Here is a 22,170-nt window from a genome sequence, read left to right as displayed (position 1 = left end):
CACAAGTCCGTAGACAGTGTAGTGTACTTAGCATTCACAGGGACCACACAGCTTTCATTTTTGTATCTCTGATTCGCTGATACACACTTTTGAAAATTGCTTTAAAACGTGCATGTTATTTGTGAGCCAACAGTGTTTTGGCCTGACGAAATTACTTCCATATGTTCAGAAAGGAGAAACTTTGATCTCTGCCACATGTGGGCAAAAAAAAAAAAAAAAAAAAATATATATATATATATATATATATATATATATATATATATATATATATATATATATATATATATATATATATATATATATAATGGAAGGAAACATTCCACGTGGGAAAAATTATATATAAAAACAAAGATGAGGTGACTTACCGAACAAAAGCGCTGGCAGGTCGATAGACACACAAACATACACACAAAATTCAAGCTTTCGCAACAAACTGTTGCCGCCACTCATACCTCACCTGTCTTTCAACAACTTCTTTGCCTCTACACTTCTGCCTCGACTGACATCTCTGCCCAAACTCTTTGTCTTTAAATATGTCTGCTTGTGTCTGTATGTGTGCATGGATATGTGCGTGTGTGCGAGTGTATACCTGTCCTTTTTTCCCCCTAAGGTAAGTCTTTCCGCTCCCGGGATTGGAATGACTCCTTACCCTCTCCCTTAATACCCACTTCCTTTCGTCTTCCCCTCTCCTTCCCTCTTTCCTGATGAGGCAACAGTTTGTTGCGAAAGCTTGAATTTTGTGTGTATGTTTGTGTTTGTTTGTGTGTCTATCGACCTGCCAGCGCTTTTGTTCGGTAAGTCACCTCATCTTTGTTTATATATATATATATATATATATATATATATATATATATATATATATATATATATATAATAGAAGGAAACATTCCACGTGGGAAAAATTATATATAAAAACAAAGATGAGGTGACTTACCGAACGAAAGCGCCGGCAGGTCGATAGACACACAAACAAACACAAACATACACACAAAATTCAATCTTTCGCAACAAACTGTTGCCTCATCAGGAAAGAGGGAAGGAGAGGGGAAGACGAAAGGAAGTGGGTTTTAAGTGAGAGGGTAAGGAGTCATTCCAATCCCGGGAGCGGAAAGAATTACCTTAGGGGGAAAAAAGGGTTATACACACACACACACACACAGACACACACACACACACACACACACACACACACACACACACACACCCATCCGCACATACACAGACACAAGCAGACATTTGTAAAGGCAAAGAGTTTGGGCAGAGATGTCAGTCGAGGCGGAAGTGCAGAGGCAAAGATGTTGTTGAGTGACAGGTGAGGTATGAGTTTGTTTGTGTTTCTATCAACCTGCCAGCGCTTTTGTATGGTAAGTCACATCATCTTTGTTTTTAAATATATTTTTCCCGCGTGGAATGTTTCCCTCTAATATATATATATAAACACACACACACACACACACACACACGAGAAAGTGCTGGTAGAAGCCATTAAAGTGGTATACACTAACTATAGAAATGGCCAGTAGGAATATGATCATAAGTGTCAGTATCTAGCCACACCAGTATGTGTAGAAATAATGCAAGTGATTCATATATATATATATATGTCTGCTTGTGTCTGTATATGTGTGGATGGATATGCGTGTGTGTGCGAGTGTATACCCGTCCTTTTTTCCCCCTAAGGTAAGTCTTTCCGCTCCCGGGATTGGAATGACTCCTTACCCTCTCCCTTAAAACCCACTTCCTTTCGTCTTCCCCTCTCCTTCCCTCTTTCCTGATGAGGCAACAGTTTGTTGCGAAAGCTTGAATTTTGTGTGTATGTTTGTGTTTGTTTGTGTGTCTATCGACCTGCCAGCGCTTTCGTTCGGTAAGTCACCTCATCTTTGTTTTTATATATATATATATATATATATATATATACTGGTGACAAATGAAAATTTGTTTTAAGGCTGGGATTTGAACCAGAGTCCCCTGCTTACTAGGCAGATGTGTTAACCATTTTCGCCACCTTGGTACAGTGGTTAGACACAACTGCATGGATTACCCAAGCACCCCCCCCCCCCCCCCCCCCCACCTCAATCCAAATTCCCATTCGCCGCACCCTTCCAAAGTAGTGACTCCAAATGTTTTTCGAATGCCAGCCTTGGTACAAATTTTCATTTGTTCGTCAATGAAATCTTTCATTGCCCGAATGTGGCAGAGATTGGAATTTCTCCTTTCTAACATTTTCTATTTCCGGCCACTTGATCAAACACAGAAATGGTGTCTGTTCTTTTGGACACGTTCGAAAGAACACACACCGTTCACAAAGAAACTAGTTTCATCCTGCTACTGCTGTGGGTTCTTAGATGTCCCTAGGTAAAGCTTCATCACACTAGAACACATTAAATATTAGTTCACTTTATTACATAAATGATTTACTTAACTTTCACACAGTCCTTTGCTGCACGACTACTGGATAAGTTACAACGATCACGGACTAGCAAGGCAACACTTGATGCACCGATTAACAAACTGTAGTCTTGTAATACGAAATGGAACATTTATACAGTACACTTCATCAAAAACTTTAATGGTCTCTGTCCTGCTCAATGGTGTGGACTGCTAATGTCTCAAACTGTGGCAGAGCTCTTCCCATCCCAACACTATATTCACTCCAATGTCAGGACACTGCTGTTCTGAGGCAGGAACGTGTTTTCAGGAGTGCCTCCCACATGTCTTGGCGGAGTGCAGGGGGACCTTGCTAATGTGTGTGCAATAAATTTGTATTGCCAACTTGGGTGCAGCAATTTGATCTCTGTACAATTCCACAAGCTAATTGCACAATTTATATTTCAAAAGCATAACTATTTTGTGTTAAATGCAACTGGCTACAAATTAATAAAGTTGTTAAAATGTGTCCCAAGGAAATTCCAACTTCACTTTGGTACCAATCAGATTTTCGGTGAAACTTAGTGATGATTTAATGACAACAGTTACAGTTTAACAACAAAACTGGCTTTCAAGGTAATACATTTAATATTAATCAATACCTGGACAATGCAGCAACTACTTACTGTCAATTTAAAGATTTTTATTTTAACCAGAAGAGAGATCAGTAACGTGAGGAACATAGATTGTATTAAGAATGACAGAATTTGTATCAAAGCTCCTCAGAGGGATTGTGACCAATACGTTCAACACCAAGTGATTATAAATGGCCACCCAGCAAAGGGCAGACACTTTGCTTACATGTAGGGAGTCATGCACTTTATTAGTTTGCTGTGTTTGATGATGTTAAGGATCTGATTTGGTTACATTTTGAACTGTTACAGTAGTTACTACACTGAAGCATCAAAGAAACTGGTACAGGCATGCATATCCAAACACAGAGATGTGTAAACAGGCAGAATACAGCAATGTTACTGCAATGGCAGGTTATCAAGATTCAAGTGAGTTTGAACATGGTGTTACAGTCGGCACATGAGCAATGGGACACAGCGTCTCCAAGGTAGCGATGAAAGGGGATTTTCCCATACGACCATTTCACAAGTTTACCATGAATATCAAGAATGCAGTAAAACTTCAAATCTCTGACATTGCTACAGCCAGAAAAACATCCTGCAAGAATGGGACCAATGACGACTGAAGAGAATCGTTCAATGTGACAGAAGTGCAACACTTTTGCAAATTGCTACAGATTTAATTGCTGCGCCATCAACAAGTGTCAGAGTGTGAGCCATTCTGCAAAACATCATTGATATGGGCTTTCGGAGCCGAAGGCCCACTCGTGTACTGCTGATGACTGCACGACACAAAGCTTTATGCCTCCCATAGGACGCATCAACACCAACATTGGACTGTTGATGACTGGAAACATGTTGCCTGGTAGGATGAGTCTTGTTTCAAATTGTATCGAGTGGATAGGCATGTATGGGTATGGAGACAACCCCAAGAATCCATGCAACCTGCATGTCAGCAGGGTACTGTTCATGCTGGTGGAGGTTCTGTAATGGTGAGGGGCATGTGCCATTCGAGTGATATGGGACCCCTGTTACATCTAGATACGACTCTAACAGGTGAGATGTACGTAAGCATCCTGTCTGATCACCTGCATCCATTCATGCCAATTGTGCATTCCAACAGACATGGGCAATTCCAGCAGGGTAATATGACATCCCACACATGCAGAATTGCTACAGAGTGGCTTCAGGAACACTCTTCTGAGTTTAAACACTTCCGCTGGCCACCAAATTCCCCAGATATGAACATTACTGAGCATATCTGAGATGCCTTACAACGAGCTGCTCACAAGAGATCTCCACCCCCTTTTACCCTTATAGATTTATGGACAGCCCTGCAGGATTTAAGGTGTCACTTCCCTCCAGCACAACTTCAGACATTAGTCGAGTCCATGCCACGTCATGTTGCGGGCCTTCTGCACGCTCTTGGGGGCCCTACACGATGTTAGGAATGTGTACCAGTTTGTTTAGCTCTTCAGTGTAGTTTTAATAATTAATTGTAAGCATTTCCAGGATGCTCATAATTACATAACTCTTCTGGATCCTCTTGTAGATCTGTCATCTTTACACTTCTTCAGTTGTCAGTGTCAGTTTATTTTCATTGTTATTAGTAATTAGTAGGGCTGTCCAAATGCTTGATTCTGTTCAATCCAGAACCTAAGTTTATATTCTCATGGACATATTTGGATAAGAGGTTTGAAACCACGACATTCTTATTTTGTTGCACAAACTGTAGGGTCAGTGTGTGAAGATCTTGGACTGTTTTTTAAATGTTATCTGCATTTCAGTGCTCTCCTCTTTTAGGTCAATGCACTTTGTGAGCGTATTCTGCCCCCAAAGCACAATTATGGATGATCTGCAAATCTATAGCTACCATAACCTTGTCATTGGATGAAAAAGATTTTGCTGCCATAAATTTCTTTTAACTGTGTCAATAGCTGGATGTCTGAGGGTGCCAATTTTTGTGAGTACGAGGATGTTCCTTTGTACCATACTTAAAGCAATACAGGTTTTCTTCTGTAAAGTTCTCAGATTTACAGACAGGTGAGATCATCAAAACTTTATGCCAATTCGGCAAACTTACCCTGCTGGAAATCAGAAAACTTTGCATTAGTTCAGCTCACCAGAAAGACAATGTTTTCACTAAGATTTCCCCTTACCAAAGCACATTTTAGCTGATAGTAAAACAAAAAAATTTCTCTTTTGTAATCTAGGTCTATTCAAATTTTTTCACCACTTGGTAAAATTTTCAACAGTCGTGGCCTTATCCTTTGCAAGACAATCGATAAGAATTCCTTTTGCATTCCTAAAAACACTGGCCATAAGCCTTCTTGCAGATGAAGGGCTCTATCATTGGGTTCCACTTACTGTTTTGATTGGCGTTTTGTTTCTGCTGTGAAGTGATAGGATCATGTGCCCTCATAGTAATATTTCAGTGCATAAAATTTTTTGGAATCTTTTCAAAATGTGCAAAACATTTGTTTTCATATTTGCTTTGGGTCATCACACAACCAGTGCCACCCATCTTGCACCAATATGCAATAGAATATAGTGCATTTCCTCTAAAATTCTCTCCTGTGTTTGCAAGTCTAGGACTTCATTCACTTGGATCATCTTCAGACTGAATTGTGCTGCTAAAATCTTAACTGTGAAAATTAAGGAGCACAGGTCCTTCAGTAACTTTGGGTAAAATTTCCCGGGCAGAAATAGTCCCAAACATTCAACTTCTGACTACACAGTATTACTGTTCATTGACAAACCTGTTTCTTCACATCAGTTTATATTACAATTGACTTACATTATTGCGTACCAATGTGCATATGTAAACAATATCAAAATTTCATCCATGTCAACACAGTCTCCTTTCAGCTTACCAAGAGTACCCATACTCGAGGGCGAGGGGGGTGGGGGCTGTCCCCCTATCCCCCTCCTCACCACCTAGCTCTCAGGGACAAAAAAAGTATTGTGTACTCTGATGTTTCTCTTTCAACAAAATGGTTTAAAAGGCGGTATTATGTGAGATTTTCAGGGTTAGAAGTGGAACTTTTTAGTGGCTATCTGCAAGTTGCCATTCATCTTCCAAAATATTAAAAATACCCTATACCCTTGGATCTAGCTGTCCCCTCTGCCTCCCCAAACATAAACTATGATATGGGCACCCTCGCACGTTACATCAGGGCCAGTTTAAATTTTACAGGACCCATAGCACTGATGAATTGTGGAGCTCTCATTTCTTGTTCTCCCCTTGACTATACAATATTTACTTCCGTACACAACATGAAAGTAGCATTTAATAGTATGTTACTTCACTAACAGTAAGCACCAGTTCCTGTTTTACAAAGACTAAGTCTCTCCTTCGTAAAGTTAAATTAAAATGTTTGAATCACTGCTAAAAACAACTGCAAAAACAACTTTAAGTGAGCTAGACTATCAGTAACCTTAATTTAATTTAATTCTGGTTGTCTGTCTGTCTGTCTACCAGGTCCGGTACAAGAAAATTTGTCTACACAAGTGACTTTTATCATTCAGCGCCACCCTTACCCTCTTTTTTTCCCCTTGTACATTTTTCACCTGTGTCAGTTTTCGGAACTAATTATGATATGCCTGTAGGAGCCCTTGTCATTTGGGCTACAGCCAGCCCTGCTGTATGATTTATTTAGTCATTAATAGTGAACTGGGGTCACTTTGTAACACTTCTTTACATTTTTTGAAAATACTGGACACAAAACAAATTACATATTGCAACAGATATTGTAACATTTTACATTTATGAGTGTTGGAAAACTGAAAGTGTACCCTAATTATATGCTCTTGGAGTAAAATATCAAGTTTAACACTGGTACAAAGCTATATTATAATTTCAGTTAACTTTGGCCAGTCTCAAAAAAGCATATTATTTTTTCTATATCTAATGCTCTGGCTAAATTTAAGTCGTGTCTAAAGGAAATAAGGTATTAATGACAAGTAAAATCGAACAGTATTAACTCAGTTTGACAAAGTTTCCTTTGAAATATCAAAATATTAATATCAAACTGACACTGTTCGACATCAATCTCTGTCATCAGCAGTTCTCTTTACAGCTAACGTAATTAAATAGTTATCACAAGCCTAAGATGTTGCAGGAGAGTAAAAGGTTAATTGAAATACTAAGTATAAATCATGCAGGTGGTACCGCTGTCACCTTTAGTACAAAATAATGCAAGTAGGTGGCACACTAGCCATTGCAAACAAAAACGGGAAATAGTAGAAAGATATCATAACTGGTGAAAAGTTACCTTGTTCACAATACATCATTCTGTGCGAGGGTATCAACAACTGAGGCGACCTTCGTTAACAATGTAAAGCAAACAATCTGTGTCGACAGTATTGAAGCGGAAGTCCGCAGCAGTGAAAGAACGCCAGAGAGGAAATAAAATGTGAATAAAACTCATGTCCATTTGTAATAAGTAAAAAAAGTCTGTTTAATTCGGGAGAATTACAACGTACGCCTACCTTTTCTTCAAGCATTCGAAAATAAACAATTTTATGTTATGATCTACAAGGTGTACAACTTTGCTTCCGCCATTTGCCGCAGATGGCGACAGCGGTAAGTAGCTGTCGAAACAAACAGATTGCAGACGTTTGGCAGTAATAAGCCTAGACCCCGGTCAACACAACCTCATTCAAACATTAGTCGATCTGTGTGTGACTGCATCATAAAGTTGTTCTTGATTGAAAACGTCAGTTTACGAGCCTAAATCTCGTCAGTTGCGGGCGGTGTTACTGTTTTGTTTCAATATGAAGAACACAGCGGCTGAGTCTCATCGAATGCTCTCAAGTACGTGTGGTAAGGACGCTATTAGTGAAAGAACGTGTCGTGAGTGGTTTCAACGCTTCAAGAACGGGTGATTTTAACGTCGTAGACCGGCATAGTGGTGGAAGAGAGAATGTTTTCGAAGATGCGGAATTGGAGACATTGCTGAGTGAAGACTCGCGTCAAACTTAAGAAGAATTGGCACGATTAGTGGGAGTGACACAGCAAACCATTTCAAAACATCTCAAGGCATTGGGCATGATTCAGAAAGAAGGAATTTGGGTCCCGTGTGAGCTAAAACAAGAGACGTTGAACGGCATTTGTGCGTTTGTGAACAGTTGCTTCAGAGGCAGAAACGGAAGAGGTTTCTGCATCGCATTGTGACCGGGGACGAAAAATGGGTTCATTATGATAACCCTAAACGCAAACAATCACGGGGATATCCCGGCCATGCTTCCACGTCGACGGCCAAACCGAATATTCACGGCTCCAAGATTATGCTCTGCATTTGGTGGGACCAGCTCGGCTTCGTGTACTATGAGGTGTTAAAACCAAGTGAAACAATCACAGGTGCTCGTTATCGAACGCAATTAATGCGTCTGAGCAGAGCATTAAAAGACAAACGGCCGCAGTACAGCGAGAGGCGCTATAAAGTGATTTTGCAGCAAGACAGCGCTCGACCCCACGTTGCAAAAAGAGGTCAAAATGTACTTGGAAACGTTAAAATGAGAAGTCCTATCTCATTCGCCGTATTCTCCAGACATTGCTCTCCCTGACTATCACCTGTTTAGATCGGTGGCACATGGCCTGGTGGCTGACCACCACTTCCGATCGCACGAAGTCACAAATTGGATCGATTCGTGGATCACTTCAAAAGGGATTCGTACACTGTCCGAAAGACGGGAGAAAGTAGTGGTCAGCGATGGGAAAACTTTGAATGATACATGTGTAACAAATTTGTTTCATTAAAGCCTCAAATGTTGGGGGAAAAACGGCGGAAGCAAAGTTCTACACCTTATATTATACGCAGTGGTGCACGATCTTGCGCATACATCATCATAAAGACGATCATTGTTTTCAATTCCCCTGTTAGACTGGACACTGAGCCTGCCCCAGACTGCACGAGCTCCGTAGCGTGTCGTAGATGGATAAAACGCATGTCATACACTCGCATTGTGTGATTCGTTTGTGGAAACTTACATTCAACCGCAGCTCAATGGCACGTGTCTGTTCTGCCAACTATACTGTACAAGTCACAACAGCGCGTAAGGAGTTCATAGTAAACGGAAATTCCACTATTGCTCTCCCTTTCTTTCGATCCTTATGAATCATGCGTGTAAACTACATATCTGTATGTCCATTACTTTTGTATCGACAACAGAATAACATTTGGCCATTACGTACCGGACCCCTAAACACACTGCGAGGATACCTGTTGCGTGACGCCTCTTCGCGCAGATGCCCCACCCACGTGCCTGCTGCGCTCGTGACGTCGCAGAGGCGAGCGAGCCGATGGAAAGGGCCGCGCCAGGTCGGAAGCGCAGTTCGGCGCAAGTCAGTGGGGGCGTCGTGTCGCTTCGTCTCGCTTCGCGTAGCGTCGCGTGTGCGCGTCACAGCCAGGGCTCTGCCGGCGCGGTGAGTACACACGCAGCGCCGTGAGCGCCCGGTTGCTGTACAGCGTACGTGGTGCATCTGCTGTCTTTTGGAGCAGAAATGACGCCTTGTTACTTAGCGTTTAACAACCAGCCCTCTACCGTTGCACGTCCGTACAGCTCCTGTAAGTTATTTTGGTGTTTCCATTAACAATATTCGGTAATTTATCTATGGTGGAAGGTAAACCTCGCGACACCAGATTTTCGAGTAAGCAACCGAATTTTTCTTCACATTTGTTGAGCCTAGATCTATATTGCTTGGTGTCTGAGACCCAACGAACTGTGGACACGCTGCGCCCCCCCCCCCCCCTCCTCCCTTCGAAAAAGTCGGTTGTTTCTTCCCCCCAACAAAAGTTTTTCATCACAAGTTTAGTCCCGAGACGTTGTCCCTACAGACTGATACAATTTTTTATGAGATCTGAAAACCCTAGTCGCCAAATCCCAAATTACTCTGTAGATTGCATTATCAGACTCTATGACATTGTAATAGTTGGGTCGATTGAGATTTAACTGCCGCATAATCTGGTCAAAAAGTGCAAAAGCCTAGTTAAAGTAAAGCGTCTAATGTACTAAATGTTCTAAGACGTCTCCAATCCTATTTGTACTACTCGGGAAATACGTAAGGGACAGAATTGAAAGAGAACACTACCGTCTGTGTCGGAAACAACCCCTGTTGTCAGAGGTGGTACACGGCCTGTTTAGTATATAATAGATGTGGTCAGTACGGTTATCGTGCGGGTTGCATAATAGTTCCATACTGTTTATTTTTGGTGGTTGTTATTCTAATAGCTGTTGGTACTTACTACCGAATGCACCGTGTAGTACAGCATCCGCGTGGATGTATTTGATATATGCTGTTTCTTCCATTTATAGGAATTGCATGGCAGTGGGCCTTTAGCTTATCCCGTCTCCACTCTCCTCCTCCCCCCCCCCCCCTCTCCCTCCGTCTGTCCAACTGAAGAAGCCAAAATACCCTGCTAGCCCACTTTTACAATTACAAGAAAACTATCACATATATTACCGTGAAGCGTTAAAGTTATTCCTAACAGAGGTAAAGAGCATAGGAATCCAGTAGCTGTATCTCTGTAGAAATAACAGGTGATTTCCACAAAAGTATGAATTCTTTTTGCTCACGAATCATCCATTGATAGATAGCGCGACACCGAAACGCGCGCTTCGGTTAAAAAAACTGTAGCACGTAATATCGACTTACTTTAACCACCAAATACGTATTCATGTCTGTTGCGATAACTGCAATGATTAAATATATCTATGTTAATGGTATCTGAGCTTCGTGAGTGTGAAATAACATATAGTGTTAGAGTCCAGACAGTGGGCAACCGATTTCTCTACACGTGAAGATAACTTGGGACACTGTCGGATTATTATAAAAGGACTTGACTACAAAATAGAATATCTGGTTATTATCGATACGCATTCAAAGATAATTGTGGAACAGTTTAGAATTGCAACGACAGGGAAAACCCTTCGACCAATCGTTGTTTTGTCAGTCAGCCAAGTTTATTTTGTCACACAGGGTATATCAAACTAGAAATGTACCGACCTCTTCTTAATGTGGTTACAAGATGCCGCCTAAAATTATCACGAACCCCATAAAAAGAAAAAATTTCTTTTGCCAGGATTAAGGAACAAGTTGGCTATAAAAGAAGTCTATGGGTTATTTCGAAGTCGTGAATGAACCTGCGAAATGGAACGATGAGTGCGAACTGCCACGTCTGTGGAATTCATAGTTTGGGACGGAATGCTTTCTGCTTTCAGAGTTTTTGCTGACAGTTACGGGGGTACTGACGAATATTCATGTCAATGCTAATACTCCCAATCGACGTCAATAAGCAGTGAGAAACTCAGAACTGAAAGAGGGCAGAAGAGAAGCTATTTCATATCACCAATACGGTTTTTAGCAGCCCAAGGGGAAGTTTTCAGATACTAAGAAACATTACGGGTTAATGTAACTAAGCTGCCTTCTGTTCGCTGATGACTGCTGTTTGCCGACAGTGCAGAAAATCTTGAACAATTTGAAGAAATGAATGGAGCACGTATGAAAGTGGGCCTGAAAAATATTCAGACGGTGTGAATTGGAACTCCACCGACAAAATGTCTGGGATGTTCAGAGACTCTTTAATAGTTTGATATAGGAGACCCGTAGTTTCCGTTGACTCGTTTCAGAATAATAGATTTCATATCCCCATTTCTTTTTGTAGCTGTACTGCTCTGGAACGCCTCAGTAGCTGATTGGTCAACCCGGCTGAGTGCCATGCGGGGGACCGGGTTCAATACCCGGCCGTGTCGGAGATTTAATCCGGTCGGGGAATGGATGTTGTGATGTGGTCATTATCATCATTTGATCTTCGTCAACGAAGTCGCCTAATACCTCAGATGGGGGATCCCGGCCAAAAATGCCATACGAACATTCCATTCCATTTCATTTCATTTTCATCTGCTCAACAGTGGGGACGGTGTCGGTACGCGCAACGAGTCATGTCTGGAACCCAGCCTGTTCCATTCACGCACACGGGATTCTTTATGTTGACAACGGAAATGCCCAATTTAATGTTCGCCCTCAAGCTTGCTTACACTACTGCTCGGCACTGTTTCGTGTTTGTTTTTACGGCAGTGTTAGTCGTGCTTTAACAGTGATACACATAGGAACGAATAATTTTTCTGGCGAAGAATTTCTAAAGTTGCAGATGTACTGTGATGTGGTTAACGTCGCTGAAAGGACAGCTCAGCGCTGCGTTATTGTGCCGTTCTTCTATTGCACTCAGTGAACCGATAGAGACGTGTATCAGCAAATCTATGCATATTGTTCTGTATAATCTTTAACGTACTACAAACACTCCCAGGAAAACAAATCCGAGACAGAACCGAGCAGTACTGTATTCAGGCAGTAGGGCGACGTGTAAAGTGAACATTGAGAGGTAGTCAAAAGTTTATCATTTCGAAAAAATTATGTTGCGTAAGTAATGTTTTGATTGTTTATAGATAGGAGGTGGCTACAATTAAAGTGCAGCTGCTCACAGAGGTCCAGTGTGGGCTGTAATTATCGTATGGCAGCGAAATTTGGTATATATTCTAATGTGTTAACATGGAACCGACTTGCGCTGGAAATTAATTGGTTTCAGGTTGGCCACCAGGTGCAAATCTGGTGCTGTGAATGCCAGAAAGATGTATAGAAATGTTTCCATATGTAACGGATTGGGTATGGGACATGGGCAGAAGAGATCAAACAAGTGATAAAGCTATGTTGATATTATTAACTGCAGAGCCAAATTTGCACCTTGTGGCCAAAATTGGAACTATTTTTTTTTCCAGTGTAAATCTGTTCCGCATTAACACGTCGGAATTCTAACAAGTTTCGGTGCCAGGATGATTACAGCCCACACCGGACCTCTGTGATTATGTGCACTTCAATTATAACCACCCGGTTCATGTGTGCAGTCCTGGTATACACTGAAATTTCTGCACCACAGCGCTGCGGCACACGCCCTAGGCGAGCCAAATCTGAATGGCGCAGCTCATAGATAAATGGAAATAGGCTCCCTCGTTTTCTACCAGTGTGCTGCGGGACTGTGGAGCGGAGATTTCAATCTGTACCAGAACTGCACGCATCTGCCTGCCTACAAACAAAAACGAAAGTGTATTTTTTCGAGAAGATTATGATGAAAACATTAACTACCACTCGTACTGTTGTCAACAGCTGGTATCGTTTCAGACTGGAACGAATTTTTCTCTAAACACATGGCGCATGTCGTTGACATTAACACTGTCGTGCAGATATTTTCAGTGCAGTCCAGATACAAAGATAAAAAAGGTGTTAGAAATCCGGCCACAGGAGACCACAGGTCCCTGATACCAAAATACTCAGAAAATGTCCATGGACAAACTCCAAAATTTTGTCAGTGGAGTTCAGGCTCACCCCGTAGGTAAGATTTAAAATTGTGTAGAATGAATATATCGAAAGTAAAATAGTATGAACGAATAGTGAAGTCGTAAAGGCAGATGAAACGTTTTAATATAGAGCAACTGCAGATAATGACTGCATGAATAGCAAGATAAATAAAAGGAATAAAAATGGCCTGGCGTATTTTTGGTAACATAAGGTGGGCTTCCAAAATTGTGCTTCCGATGGGTCTAGAAAGGAAAATTTACAGTCAAAGTGCATCACCAGTTTTGACAAATCGGTGACTCATGGACTTTTGATGTGAAAACCATTCAAAAACCGAGTGTAGCGAAGTGGGCAACGGAGAGATACATATTGGAAATTGTTGCTAGAGGCCGGAAATCAAACAGGTGGCTTAGGGAATACACTGGAGTGAAGACGTAATGGCAAGGGCGCCCATACGATAGTTGGTGGGGAGAGGGGGTTTAGACCTGGGGATACGGTGCATATTCAATATTTTGGGAGACGAATGGCGACTTGTAAAAAGCCATAAAAAATAACCAGTTCTGACTCGTTAAAAGCGTGATAATACTGACGTTTTAATCATTTCCTTGAAAGAAAACACCTCTCCACACTAGATTTTTTCCTTTCACTGAAAGCTAGGGGGCGGGGGATGGCGCTCCCACCTTCTTCCCCAACCCCCACCCCACCCCACCCACCATCCCCTTTAGCTCCCAGGTATGGACGCGCCCTTGCGTAATGGCGACGAAATGAAGGTAGGCTGGACAAGCAGCAAGGTATATGGACCAAGGAAGTTTCCAGAAGAATATATACATACGAAAACCTAATGGAAAGTGGGAACATGAAGTTAGAAAACATGTAGGAACAAGGCGAGCGTACATCTGAAGACTGAAGCATGGAGCAGTCGACAGTGAGCCTATCCATAAATGAATGATGATGAATTCGACGTACATAAAGTGTCACTGTTGAAAATAATCTTCTTTTGGTACTACATGAGTCACTCCTCTACACTATGCCAATGCACTGAAGACCGTTTAGCACAACATTCGCTGCCAGAATTGCAGAAACTGTTTCTCGGTGAGCCTAAAAACTTCGTTCACGTGAAATATGTAGAATATGGCGTGTCTTAAAACAGTTGAGCAGTTTTGGCGCTCTGTATGTCGTATTAAGGCAAAGACCCAATCCATTAGTTTCACTCACTGAAGTAATCTGATAAAGTGGTTATTTTGTTCAAACACTTCTAGCAATATTCTCCTTTTCGTCCCAGCGAACTTTGCGCATACTTCAACACTGACACTACACCACTTCGTACACGCGCCAGAAACATTCGTCATATGAAAAACAAAGTAAAAAATATCACAAGTACTCGTAAACTATCAGAGCTTTGTCGGTATGAATTACCGAGTTTGAAACTGATACTAATGCATATATATTCTGCAATCATACTTATTGCTGCAAACTACATATCAACGAAATGAAACACAGCAGTCAACATTGGCTTTTACAACGTTACTGTAAAGATCGTTGTTTGGTAGCTAAAGGTGGCAATAACTATACACAAAACTCTACTGTTTGCTGTCGATACAGAATTGTACTGAAGAGTCTGAACGCCAATACACAGTGCGTGAATAGTGTATTATTTCGCCAGTGTTCCAGAACCTGTAGAATAATACCAACAGTGTACCTCCTTATCATCTCTCTTATGCTTTTAGTGCATGTATCAATACTTGAACGTTTTGTATACAGCTTCAAAGATATCGATAAAATCAGATTTTCGTCAAGTTTCCAAAGCTGCAGATGATGTACCATTAGTATCACAACGATGTTCTTTGCAATTTCTTTGTTATTATGCCAGATATATGTTTACTGTAATTTTATTCGTAATGTTATTGCATTTCAGTTTTAATTGCGCGAAATTATTTTTCACTGCAGGACTCCATGGTATACAAACGGATTGAAGCCATATGATGATCTTTATCAGTTGCAATCCTATCGAACAGAAATATTTGATATAATCGGCTGACTTAAAGAGTCGCTTATCTTATCACGTAGTAGGATCACCCTTACTGTGTAGTCCATTGCCCTTTACACATTGGTCAGACTGAAACCATGGTGGGTAGTAGCAGGCCATTATTGACAGCTTATGTAAGGGTGTGTGGGGGGATCACAGTGCAGAATTGAACCTTCAGTGTATAGTTCCACCACTGCAGTGCAAGTTCTTAACTCTCCTGTGAAGTCGCAGGATGCCTGTGTTGTCAAATGGGCAAATTTCAACTAATTTGTTAACGTATTTGTTAGGCCTGTGCTATTTCGTGTACTTCTGTGATCTTACGCGCCCATTAGATTTCAAAAAGTTCGCCACTCCCTCGTACTTTTACGGACTTATGGACGGGCCTGCAGGATTCATGGTGTCAAATCCCTCCAGCACTACTTCACACATTAGTCGAGTCCATGTCACGTCGTGTTGCGGCACTTCTGCGTGCTCGCTGAGGCCCTACACGATATTAGGCAAGTCTACCAGTTTCTTTGGCTCTTCAGAGTATTTAACCGAGAGAAACATCGAATAAACGTCTCATTGCTTGTGTTCACCGGGTTTATAACCTAGCAACTTCTTTTTGTTCCCCTGTGGCAAACAAAGCGTGTGCGGACTGCGATCTTGATTACCTCAAGAAACTGAATCCTCCCAAAATAATGTTTTTGAAGTATGAAAATTAGGGTGGAATTGGTCCAAGTGTATAAATTTAAACGTGAACATTGTGAGAAAAAACAGAACCATTTGTACCCAAAATAGTTTTTCTTTCATTGTTTTTGCAAAAACTTGAAAGGCTACACTCGTCTCTGTCAAGACGGAGGACCGACCCGGGTCGAATCCGCGCACCTGGTAATGATACTTGGTCTACTACGCCGATCAGCCGAAGTGTAGTTTTTTTCCCCCTCCATGCACATTTACGCAACGTTTCGAGCTGATCCCCAAAATCTGTCTCAGAATATGTGATAAACCAACAGCTGAAATACGATAGCAGACGAAGATAGTTCAAACGATTCACAGTGACGTGGCGCCAACAACTGTGGTGACCGGAAGGGTATGGCCACCAATTTAAAATAAACTGTTGCCAAATCATAAAGTAGAAAAGTGATCGCTGTAACCACTCAATAACGCTCAGAATATTGTCTCTTCGTATAGCTTTTTAACAATGGTGGGAAAGATTGGGTCTGTAGCAACAAATAAATCAATCCTTTTTAGTCTGATTGCTTTCGCTGAAGTAAAGTATTTGAAAGCTGATTTTTGCTGAAAACGGAACGCAGTTTGAGCACAATTTTAAGCAGAATATTTGTTACATGGTTACGACGAAAGAAAAAGGAACACATTTAGGGTATTGGTTTTAAACGCGGGAGGAAGAAGAGTAGAAGAGGCAAATGGAGTTTATTATTATTACTCATCATCATGTGAAAGCGATGCTGAAAAAGCTGAACCATTATTAATGTGGTATGAAAGAAGGGCACCTTTACTCTTCGTCTGGTTTCCTAAAGAAGACTGAGATGCGAGTCGAGTATAAAAAGTGTACATTTGTCTTATCTCGACATCTTTAAGGATTACAAGAATTCTCGCTTCACACTGGACAGTGTCACCAGAGAACCTCTCTCACGTTGCCAACGAAGAGACAATTAACAATTCTGGCCATGTGTTTACCATATCTGACCACTTTTTAATTTAAATACATTGTCGGAGAAAAGTACATGTGGAAAGACGACGTCGATTTTGATCCTATGACGGCATATGCCTTTTGCGAGATAGTAAATATACTGATTATAGTTTCAAGGTCGTCCGCCAACACACAGCGTAGTAGCATAGCTATCAGAGCGCCACCTGTGTCTATCCTTTAATAGGGAATGCTCACAGCGAGAAGGCTCAGTGTGGCGCAAACACGTGGAGCAAGCAGGCAACCATGCCACGGGGGCGTACTCGTACTCCCTACAGCCAACTGAGCGAATTTGATTGAAAGCGGTCAAGTTGTGGCCTTCCGAGTGGCGGAATGTGCTGCGTCAGGTATCAACCATGTTATCAGTGGTCACGTGAACACTCTCACTCCCGTAGACGAGCTTTTGGACGTCCAAGCTGCACGACGCCGGCCAGCAACGCCGCACTGCGAGGACAGCAGTGGCTGATGGTACAGCTACTACAGCACAGATAAAAGGCCTTGTGAGTCCAGGTGTGTCAACACGAACTGTTGTGAACTAGCTATTAGCAGTGGGACTACAGGCATGCACACCTCCAGTCCGTCTTCCACTCACGCCACAGCATCAATATGCACGGCTCGACTGAGGCCGACAGATGATCACTTGGAAGATAGAAAGACGCGGCATGGTCTTCAACGATGAAAGCACTTGGTGTTTCTGGAGGGATGCTAACCAGACCTCGGCTGTGCAGAAAGTTATTAGACCCGTTCTTGTGCCGTTCTTGCAACTGGAATGTGATACGTTGTCCCAACAGGGGAATGCTCGCCCACACTCTATCGCCCGCATCTCGTGGTCGTGCGGTAGCGTTCTCGCTTCCCACGCCCGGGTTCCCGGGTTCGATTCCCGGCGGGGTCAGGGATTTTCTCTGCCTCGTGATGGCTGGGTGTTGTGTGATGTCCTTAGGTTAGTTAGGTTTAAGTAGTTCTAAGTTCTAGGGGACTGATGACCATAGATGTTAAGTCCCATAGTGCTCAGAGCCATTTGAACCACACTCTATCTGTGAAGCTCAACGTGAACTGTCAGATGTGCAGTAACTTCCCCGACCAGTATGAACTTTGGACTTGTCTTCAATCGAGCACATGTCGATATGATGGGACGAGAAGTGACTTGTGCAACTTGTCAACCAACAACTCTTACAAAACTACATGAACTGGTCGAGCACAACGTATCCCACGACAGTATTCGCCATCTGTGCAACGGGCTGATGCCAGCGTCAGCGCCCGCATTGCCGCCCGTGGAGGCTACAACATGTACTATTATGGGTGTTCCAGCATGGATTGATACGTGGTACCTCAGAACCGCTTTTGCTATTTATCTGTAAATACAGTCATTTCGTGTAATCCATATGCATTGTTGTAACAATAAATCTTAACTGGATTGGATACCTGTAAATGGGTGCATTATCTTTTCACAGCATTGTATTTATAGCCAAAAGACATTCCTTACTTCATCTTTCAGGGACTTCAAAGCATTGTTAAAAAAAACCGTAATATTTGCTGCTGATATGGTAATAGTTGAGTAGTGGCTTCCAACTCTCACAGGTGTAGTGTAACTTACCACCATTTTTATGCATTATTTTAATGCTTAATTTTGATTGGCTGGAGCGCCAAATTCTGCTATCTTACATTTTGAATGGCTGTTTCATTTTTAATACTGAGCTGTGACTGGCTGGAAATAGGCGAGGGAGTTCATAATTTTCTACCAACACAATTGGGCTGGTTTTGCCATCTTGGATTTTTGTTGTTTGGATGTAAAGGATGAGAGGGGAGTGGGGTGTGGCTTGATGTGAATGATTATGTTACTGATGAGACTGGTGATGGTTGGGTAGGCCAAGTGACGCCATTGCTCCTGCAAGTAGGCAACCAGCGAGGCTGTTAACTGACGCTAGCCACACGGGATATGTTCCAGAATCCTCATTATCATCCTACCAGTGGCAATCTGTAGTTACCAGCTATGAGTTTCATTTCTATTTATAGCGGTCAGATCGACGCTGATGTATTCATAAAACCTGGTGATTTGTCACAAGAACCAGTGAGTCTCAAGTCCCATATCTCTTCCTCTCCTAGGATCATAGTATGAAGGTCTACTGGATATGGCAAGGCTGATTTGGTAATTGTCGAATATAGACGAATTCTCGTTTTCTAGGTGGCAAATATGGTAAACTCTGTAGTACCCTTTACGACCAGGATACGAAATGCCATATTTCAGCTGGATAATGTAAATTCACACATTGCAACGCCTTGAGGACTGAATCTGTCGATCCTTGACTGGCCTGGCCCATCCTCTGATTTATAACTGACAGAGCATGTCTGGGATGAGAGAGAAGACATATACTTTCATATCAGCTTCCAACCAACAATCTTCTTAAACTGACTCCATGTTGTTTCAGGAAAGGCAAGAAATTCATGCCACAACGAGTACAAAAGTGTATTCGTGGCCGTAGGGGTCACGCCTCATATTGATGGACGTAAGTTCCGAATGGAATGAAAATTTAATAATTTTATACCTGTCATGTGATTAGCGTCTCGAGAAAGTTTGATAATTATCAAACTTACGCTTCATGAACTAATATTTTTCATTTGCGTCAGTGTAAAATTGGTATGTGGTGTGCTAGAACACTCACACTGCCATGTTCAGTCCTCAAACGTATATTAAGAAGACAATGAAGATAATCTGATTCGCATTGTTCAGAATCTTGTCCGACGTACTGGTAGAAGGCCGTTCAACTCGCCTGTATACATGAGTGATATGGGAGAGTACAGAATTCATCGGCGTTCTGTGCTAGTATTCAATTTCATACGAGCGAAGTTGCTCCAATGTATGAATAAATTCACTTAATTCATAATGTGAAGCATGGCATACCACCGATAGAATAGTTATAGTGTGAGGTAGCAAATATTCTACTTATGGGACTGTGGACACTCTTTGAAACAACGGGATAATCGACGGGATCAGGAGAAGCTTATTTACACAAGTAGAACCAGACGTATTCGTTACCTCTTGCTTAAAGCTCGTAGGAGTGGGAAGAGGGAGGGCAGGACAAAATTTAGTTGCTTCATGAGGAATCCGGAAGTAGAACATCAAACTAGTAGAACATCAAACCAAACTGCTTGCAGTCGACTTTGTCGAGGTGGCAACCATGTAATTAGACATCTGGCATATGCTCCCTAACAACACAACACAACGTAGTGATCGAGGAAACAGCTGGGAGTTAAATCGTGCGTGACATTGCGACAGAAAAGGTGGCATGAATTTCTCTGACGGGTCGAAATTTTGTTTCGAGCCTGAAACACCCGGAGAGAGCGTGAAATGGTGTCACATTCGTCCTCGAAACCTTTCACTATTCCGGGAGCGGAGAGGACTATCAGTGACCAACGTGCGGACGTCGACATTGTCTGGAAGGGTTCTTTTAACGCTCGAAATTATAGGGACGAGCCGCTGCGAACTTTTACTCTGTCGTTTGCTGTACCGCTAGCGATTCTTTTCGTTAAGTGGAACACAATGCTCTCCCTCACAGAGCTCTAACGTCCTATTAGAAACTGTGGTTATCATTTGAATTTTCTTCGCAGGCCAGAGTCATATTGAACATGATCGGAGTTTGTTTAGACGGCATATTGTACCTTGGGCAGAATCTCACAATCCTATTTGTAATGAAGATTGCTCTTCTTGAGAAGTTCAAAATAAGATTAATTCCGTGGCACTAAGGCGGAAACAGTCTTAGCCATGTTAGGTGACAATAATTACCATTGTTTCGCTTGATTTGGCACCATTGATACAACAGTTGTCCTCTGACTTGTTAGCACTGACATCAATGTAGGACAATTTCTTGCACCATAGCTGGTTGTATTATATAAGTTTGAGCTAAAAGCTTTTCATTGCGTAATATTTGATATCTTGTCTGATACCCTAATTATTTTGAGCAGTGTGCTTGAGACAATCTTAAGACGCGATAGGAATTCTCCGGATACGCATCAGATAAAAGAAATGTGTACTTCATTATAAATATTTTTTTCAATTAAAACGGTTGTTTTAGTTGTGTAGTTACTGTGTGATAGACTTACGATGAGGGAATTGAAAATTAATGAAAACCTTTCTTGGCAATAAACCACTAGAGTTTTCAAATGGTTCAAATGGCTCTGAGCACTATGGGACTTAACATCTGAGGTCATAAGTACCCTAGAACTTAGAACTACTGAAACCTAACTAACCTAAGGACATCACACACATCCACGCCCGAGGCAGGATTCGAACCCGCGACCGTAGCGGTCGCGCGGTTCCAGACTGAAGCGCCTAGAACCGCTCGGCCACTCCGGCCGTCACTAAAGTTTTACGGTAATGTGCAGGGTGTTATTTCAAGCTTTAATTTCCATCCAGTTAGTCTGCTTCCGTAGCTGAGTGGTCAGCATAGTGGCTGCCATGTGCAGGATCCCGGTTCGATTCCCGCTACTATCAAGGACTGTTCCTTGGTGGGAGTACAGGTGCGGGGTGCACTAAGCCTCGTGATGTCAGCTGAAGAACTACTTCACCGAACAGTAGTGGTTCCATGGTGTGTAAAGTCTGTAAAACGGCTGGGAGAGCGGTGTGCTGACCACATGCCCCTTCATACCGCTTCAGCAGGAAGCCGCAAGACAGAGGCTGACACGGCTGCCGATAGACATCTCTTGGGTCCTCACGGCCTGGACGGGGAGGTTCGTTTATTGATGTTAAAAGTCTATTCAGTTTCAGAGGTGGATGTAACACAAAATCACCTACTTGTCTTTGCACAATATTCGAAGTGCTCCGCAAAACTAACTGCAGCGTAAGCTAATCGTATGAAATGAGAAAAAAAAGTACGATGACCTTGTTGATGTAAGTGTTTAAAGCTTGTGAAATAGTGCAATTAAGATGGAGTGTCGTGGATAGCATTATACAAAGTTGGCGTGAAAAAATTGCTGCTTGTTTGTTAGACAGTTCTTCGATTTCATGCAGAAGTGTGCTCGTAAAGTGAACTAAACTAAAAAAATGTGAAGTTGTATCGTGAGTGGTCAAAGCGAGACCATTACAGGTGCTAAATGCCATCAATTGAGT

At 42.0% G+C, this 22,170-nt stretch overlaps 1 protein-coding gene across 2 annotated transcripts in view; it reads left to right on the top strand.

Moving 5' to 3' along the window:
• Positions 1–9,297: 9,297 nt before the first annotated feature.
• Positions 9,298–22,170, top strand: part of LOC126457379 (inositol polyphosphate multikinase) — a 367,387-nt gene continuing 354,514 nt past the window's right edge. The window contains exon 1 of one of the 2 annotated variants that reach the window (XM_050093635.1): positions 9,298–9,426. The gene's annotated coding sequence lies outside the window, so the exon portion shown is untranslated. The other variant, XM_050093636.1, reaches the window with a different exon arrangement.

The sequence above is a fragment of the Schistocerca serialis genome, chromosome 2, assembly GCF_023864345.2.
Source record: "Schistocerca serialis cubense isolate TAMUIC-IGC-003099 chromosome 2, iqSchSeri2.2, whole genome shotgun sequence".
Classification (NCBI taxonomy): Eukaryota; Metazoa; Arthropoda; class Insecta; order Orthoptera; family Acrididae; genus Schistocerca; species Schistocerca serialis.
Note: the sequence above shows the minus strand (reverse complement) of the source record. Positions and strands in the feature narration are given on the sequence as shown.